Here is a 6,964-nt window from a genome sequence, read left to right as displayed (position 1 = left end):
TCTACATTGGCTGAAGTTCTGGTATCCAGTGGAGGTCAATATCCTAGCATGCCTATTGTACAGAGTTCTGCTTCCCTCCAGAAATCTGCATCTAGTGAAAATCTCACAGGGGAACATACATCAGGTTACCTAAATTTTCCGTCATCCGATTACCAAAGAGGAGCTATACATGGTAGTATCTTTGATGAAAATCTAGAATACATCAGGCAATGGCTGCAAGAGTTGGAGAGAGAACTTTTTAGTGATATTGATGAAGCAAGTATCATTAGCCCCGCTCAAAGCACGTATATTGACAGGGAATGGGCAGACACAATAGAAAACCTCCTGTATAAGGATTCCCCTATGCATTCTCCGATGGAGAGCACAACCTTGAAGGATTATTCTAATGGAAGCATAGATTATCCCAGTGTTGCAAATATCTCTGATTCATGTTCTATTTCACAAACTAATTCTTTGCAACTAGGCATAAGCGTTTTTATACATATAATGGCATTGGCTATTTGTATATGAAGGAACATGGAGTAGAAGAAAAAAAAATTATACAAAGGCAAGAGAATTCTTCAAAAAGGCAGAAATAAATTTATGGCTGTGAAAAGTTATTGTCTCCCACCAGATGTTTATGCCCTGAAATCGATGAGGAATTCAATGTAGGTGTGTATTGCTGAGTTATATATACACTGGGTCTCTTGAAGGTAATATATCCGGTGAACGCCTCGCAGGAAAATCTCTGGGAGTTGCAAAAACTGAAAATTGGACCGGATGGGTGCATTATCTCATATAATCTGTGTAAGAAATTTAATTCTGAAGCACGTGAGGATGCAACCGCCACTGATAGAGTGTGGCTATAATAGTCAGTATATGTGTGAGGAAGCGAAGGGCACATTTTTGGACAGGTCTCAAGTCACAGACAGAGTCATTTCTGTCATTAAGGCATCTCAGAAGGTCGATCCTGCGAAGGTTTCTATGGCTGCTGATTTTCAAAAGGATTTGGGATTAGATAGTTTAGACACTGTTGAGCTTGTAATGGCTCTCGAGGAAGAGTTTTTCTTTTGAGATTCTAGATATTGAAGCTGATAAAATCAGCTGAAAATGACGACCCCAATGGTCATGGGCATTACAATCTATGAGTGTTGTACTTTAAAAGACTGGGTGTGAAGAAAGACATTAAAGTAGCTTCCAGGTATTTTATAACAACAACTAATGCTGGTCAACCAAAGGCCTTCTATCAATTAGCAAAAATGTTCCAGAAAGGGATTGGTCTGAAAAAAGATTTTAAGATGGCCACTACATTCTATAATCTTGTTGCAGAGAGAGGACCTTGGGGATCCTTGTTGCGATGGGCATTAGAGTGTTACTTGAAAGGGCAAATAGGCAGAGCTCTGCTATTGTACTCGAGAGTTGCTGAGCTTGGATATGAGGTTGCACAGAGTAATGCTGCATGGATTCTTGATAAGTTTGGGGAATATGATATATGCATAGGAAAGTCAGGTTTCTGCAGTGATGTTGAACGACATCAATGTGCACACACCCTTTGGTGGCATTCATCAGAGCAGGGTAATGAGCACGCGACACCTTAAATTGGGGACGCCTATTATTATGGATGAGGTACATGTGGTTCCAGCACGTATGTTTCGTAAAGTCATTAGCATTACAAAGTCTCATTGTAAACTTGGGCTTACAACTACACTTGTCCGAGAGGATGAGCGCATTACTGATTTGAACTTCTTGATTGGGCCCAAGCTATATGAAGCCAATTGGTTATATTTGATGGAGGGAGGAGTTCAGATGTTTGTGTCTGAGGTAGTCATAGCAATAATATTAGGGATTAAATTCGGAGCAAATGGAAACAACTCGCAGTTTGAGCATTTTTATAGAGGACAATCAGGGCAGTGCCGACGTTACACAAATTCAGAAGCTTGTCCTATATGGGAGCATCGGTGCTCACCGTGCTATTCTAGCTGCTAGATCACCTGTCTTTGAAAATATGTTTGCTCATGACTTGAAGGAAAAGGAATCATCGACAATTAATATCGATGACATATCTATTGATGCATGCAAGGCTGTTTTGAGCTATATATATATGGATGTCTTACTCCTAATGAGTTTTACACACACAGGTTGGCTCTGCTTCGAGCAGCAGATAAATATGACATCGGTGATTTGAAGGATGCATGTGAAGAAAACCTGCTCAGCGATATCAACTGTAAAAATGTCCTTGACAGGCTCCAAGATGCATCATTGTATCGGTTGCCAAAGTCTTTTAGAAGTCTGGATGTTTGAAAAAGTATTGCGAATGTTTCCAAGCAAATATTTTATGCTCAGAAAATTGCAAATGCATGGATTGTAAGAACTATGAAGCCAGAGAGAGGAATTGCGGGCACGGTTTCCTGGTGTACCTGGAGATTTGGTTAACTCTTTCTTGTATGTTGCAGAAGAGGTTAGAGGTATTCTTGCACAGCTGGGTTATGCGAAGTTGGATGATATTATTGGAAGAATAGATTTGCTAAGACCAAGGCGCATATCCCTCATGAAGAATCAACAACTGGATCTCAGTTATCTGCTTTCTAGTGTTGGACGACCAAAATGGAGCAGCACATCAAGGACCGACAAACAGGGGCAGTTTCCTATGTTTCAGGGTAACGGAAAAGATGTGTCATTGAAGATCAAACATGAAGCATTAAAGGTCCATCACAGCCACCGCCAGAAGGGAACCAGATGTCAAAGAACGAAATTTATTTTAGACCAAGACTGTCACGGTGTTAGAATCCTAGTTGATTTAGATCTCTAAAAACTCCAGTCAACAGTCAGTTGTATTTATTAGTTAGTTAAATAGTTGATAAGTGTCATTAGAGGTAGTTATCGAATTCCCCTCATGCTGGAGGAGGAAATTCGATCAGTTAGAATAAAAACTCTATATATAGCTGAAACAACAATGTAATAAGGGTTGGAAAATTTTATAACAGAGGACTGTTTTGGCTTATGTAAAGATAGAGTTCAGTAATATAAGTTGGCTGTTTTTCTTCTCAGGATTCATGAAGGATTTCCATGTTCAGAATGTGTGATTTTATTCTTTCCTTAATGCCTTTTACAGTTGCATAGATGTATAATCACTCAGAATTCACTGATTGTGCTCTGACTTCCTGTATGCATTTATGAACTATGGTTTTATATGAGTTGTGTTCTGAACATCTAAATGCTAAATGCCCTGACTTCTATGTAAAGGCAGTATCATTATTTACTGAAGTATGGTTGACTCCATAGGCCCAATGGAAATTAGTTTAATATTTGTCCAGCCTTCATATTTGTCAATGTTATTCCACAAGAGTTAGCCATCTTATTATTAGTCAAAATCAATAACCCTTTGGGAGAGCCCTCTCAGGCTAGGGAGGCTAAGCCTTAGTCTAAAGATTGGTTTGAAATAGTTACTTGAAGTCTCCCTGGTTTGCAGCTTTCCAGGGCTTGATTTTGAGATAACATTTTGGTGCGTCTGCCGGGAGTCTGAAGATTACTCATTCCCGAAATCATGAAGCTGAACTTCTTAAGGTAGTAGGAGCTCAGAAGGTTTTCGAGGCTGAAAATCTACCTTGGCGACTCCATTGTTGAAGAATTCAAAATTCATACATTCATGGTGATTCCACTGGAGTTATGAAGGACCCAGATGCTACCATTCTTATTGCAAGGTATGCATGCATAAATTTTTCAGGAATTCATGGTTTCCCAAATCATTTTCCCAAGGATGCATATTTTCTAAGAAATGGTCCAAAATTCAACGGAGAAGATTTGAGTTTAACTTTGAAGCATCTATCTGAGTTCTGTGATTTTATCGAGCTTCTTAGAGTTAAAAATGAAGATGTTTGCAATATGTTGTTCTATGATTCATTTCAAGGGAAATGCAAACAGTGGATTGAAAGCTTTCCTGCCAAATCCATTAAGTCATTTGAAGACTTTTGGTTTATGTTTTTGGAGGAGTGGATAGATAGATCAGAGTTGGTGGCAAAATCTCCTTCAATTCAAGGTTTCAAACAATGGAATAATGATCATAGTAATGGAGAAACAGATGAAAATTTTTCTTTGTCCTTGTCCTCGTATCTAAAATCATTTGAGTGTAAGGCAGAGGATAAGATGAAATTTTATGGATGAAGTTGCTGAGGACATTGAGAAAGAAATTGAAGGTTTAGAAGGTCAAATTCAGGCATATAGTTTTCATAATCATGATCATTATTTTCAAAATCTTTCTATGGCAGAACACAAGGAAAGAGTGTTGCTTCCTTTCTCTTTCACGATTGAGGAAGTGTACACTGTTGTTGAAGATCAATTTGCACAACCTGAAAGTTACAAGAATCATCAAGCTGATCATGTATTCTGGGATCCTATAGCTAAATATATGGAAGAGTTTTACTCTCTAGTGTTTCAGTTTTTCTATGAAGATCAGAGGCAATTTCAGTGGCAGTGGTCATCGCAATATCATATTGGCTCTGAACTCCGATGCACTCAAAGAAATCAAATATCAGATAAGACAAATGATTGGCTACATTGGAAATTTCACATTGATTGAGTTGAAAGAAGTTTGAATTGATAGGGTAGGTAGGTAGGAAAATGCAAATAAGCTCAAGGTTGACTGAGCATTTTTTCAGTAGTGGTAGATTTCTTTCTCCTACAGTGATCATCAAGCTTAAGCCCGAGGTGAAGGCCCAAGACACTGGAAAGGGATGTTTGTCAAGCAAATTTCTGTTTGTAATAAAGAAGACAAAGCACTGGACCTGCGAGTTCTTAGTGTACTACAGGAGCACACTATCCCAAGTGGAGCCACTGTTATCACTTAAGAATTCTAATTTCAAAACCGCTCACATTAGTTTGATGGTAAAAGAATTCGGTGCTAGTCTAAGTTTGATTTTTGTTTTTAGAGTCTTGAGTCAACTATGTATTCTCATTCATCACCGGTCATTCTCATTCATCCCTGTCTCATAGCCATGTGTAAGTTTTGTTCAAAAGCTACTATGTGTCACAAAGCTCTTTAGGTTATTTCGTAGCTTATGAAATAATTTTGAAGTGTTTCCGCAACGCATAAAGCCTTTTTGTAGTTTCGCAGCGCAACATGTTTTAGGCTGCGCTACGAAATTGAGGATTTGTTCGAATCCATAGCCAATATTTCACAGCTGTCTCCTATGGATTCTGTGGGAATATCTGACTCGACATGTCACAGTGCTGGATCTTATCATCAATATACAAATAATACTGCTGTGTTTCATTCTCAAGGTTTTTCCTATAATCCCTCTACATTGGCCGAAGTTCTGGTATCCAGTGGAGGTCAATATCCTAGCATGCCTATTGTACAGAGTTTTGCTTCCCTCTAGAAATCTGTATCTAGTGAAAATATCACAGGGGAACATACATCAGGTTACCTAAATTTTCCGTCATCAGATTACCAAAGAGGAGCTATACATGGTAGTATCTTTGATGAAAATCCAGAATACATCAGGCAATGGCTGCAAGAGTTGGAGAGAGAACTTTTTAGTGATATTGATGAAGCAAGTATCATTAGCCCCGCTCAAAGCACATATATTGACAGGGAATGGGCAGACACAATAGAAAACCTCCTGTATAAGGATTCCCCTATGCATTCTCCGATGGAGAGCACAACCTTGAAGGATTATTCTAATGGAAGCATAGATTATCCCAATGTTGCAAATATCTCTGATTCATGTTCTGTTTCACAAACTAATTCTTTGCAACTAGGCGAAAGCATTTTTCTGCATATAATGGCATTGGATATTTGTATATGAAGGAACATGGAGTAGAAGAAGAAAAAATTATACAAAGGCAAGAGAATTCTTCAAAAAGGCAGAAATAAATTTATGGCTGTGAAAAGTTATTGTCTCCCACCATATGTTTATGCCCTGAAATCGATGAGGAATTCAATGTAGGTGTGTATTGCTGAGTTATATATACACTGGGTCTCTTGAAGGTAATATATCCGGTGAACGCCTCGCAGGAAAATCTTTGGGAGTTGCAAAAACTGAAAATTGGACCGGATGGGTGCATTATCTCATATAATCTGTGTAAGAAATTTAATTCTGAAGCACGTGAGGATGCAACCGCCACTGATAGAGCGTGGCTATAACAGTCGGTATATGTGTGAGGAAGCGAAGGGCACCTTTTTGGACAGGTCTCAAGTCACAGACAGAGTCATTTCTGTCATTAAGGCATCTCAGAAGGTCGATCCTGCCAAGGTTTCTATGGCTGCTGATTTTCAAAAGGATTTGGGATTAGATAGTTTAGACACTATTGAGCTTGTAATGGCTCTCGAGGAAGAGTTCGCTTTTGAGATTCTAGATAATGAAGCTGATAAAATCAGCTGAAAATGACGACCCCAATGGTCATGGGCATTACAATCTAGGAGTGTTGTACTTTAAAGGACTGGGTGTGAAGAAAGACATTAAAGTAGCTTCCAGGTATTTTATAACAACAGCTAATGCTGGTCAACCAAAGGCCTTCTATCAATTAGCAAAAATGTTCCAGAAAGGGATTGGTCTGAAAAAAGATTTTAAGATGGCCACTACATTCTATAAGCTTGTTGCAGAGAGAGGACCTTGGGGATCCTTGTTGCGATGGGCATTAGAGTGTTACTTGAAAGGGCAAACAGGCAGAGCTCTGCTATTGTACTCGAGAGTTGCTGAGCTTGGATATGAGGTTGCACAGAGTAATGCTGCATGGATTCTTGATAAGTTTGGGGAATATGATATATGCATAGGAAAGTCAGGTTTCTGCAGTGATGTTGAACGACATCAACGTGCACACACCCTTTGGTGGCATGCATCAGAGCAGGGTAATGAGCATGCGACACCTTAAATTGGGGGTGCCTATTATTATGGATGAGGTACATGTGGTTCCAGCACGTATGTTTCGTAAAGTCATTAGCATTACAAAGTCTCATTGTAAACTTGGGCTTACAGCTACACTTGTC

General features: G+C 39.1%; 2 pseudogenes; both read left to right on the top strand.

Annotated features, from left to right (window-relative positions):
• The first annotated feature begins 759 nt into the window (after window positions 1-759).
• On the top strand, window positions 760-1,053 carry LOC149189415 (acyl carrier protein 2, mitochondrial pseudogene; annotated as a pseudogene).
• A 4,826-nt stretch (window positions 1,054-5,879) lies between these two features.
• LOC149189414 (acyl carrier protein 2, mitochondrial pseudogene) lies at window positions 5,880-6,359 on the top strand (annotated as a pseudogene).
• Window positions 6,360-6,964: the final 605 nt, after the last annotated feature.

This window comes from Pinus tabuliformis, chromosome 3_1 (assembly GCF_031772625.1).
Source record: "Pinus tabuliformis cultivar Carrire ecotype Pingquan chromosome 3_1, CPIR1, whole genome shotgun sequence".
Taxonomy (NCBI): domain Eukaryota; kingdom Viridiplantae; phylum Streptophyta; class Pinopsida; order Pinales; family Pinaceae; genus Pinus; species Pinus tabuliformis.
Note: the sequence above shows the minus strand (reverse complement) of the source record. Positions and strands in the feature narration are given on the sequence as shown.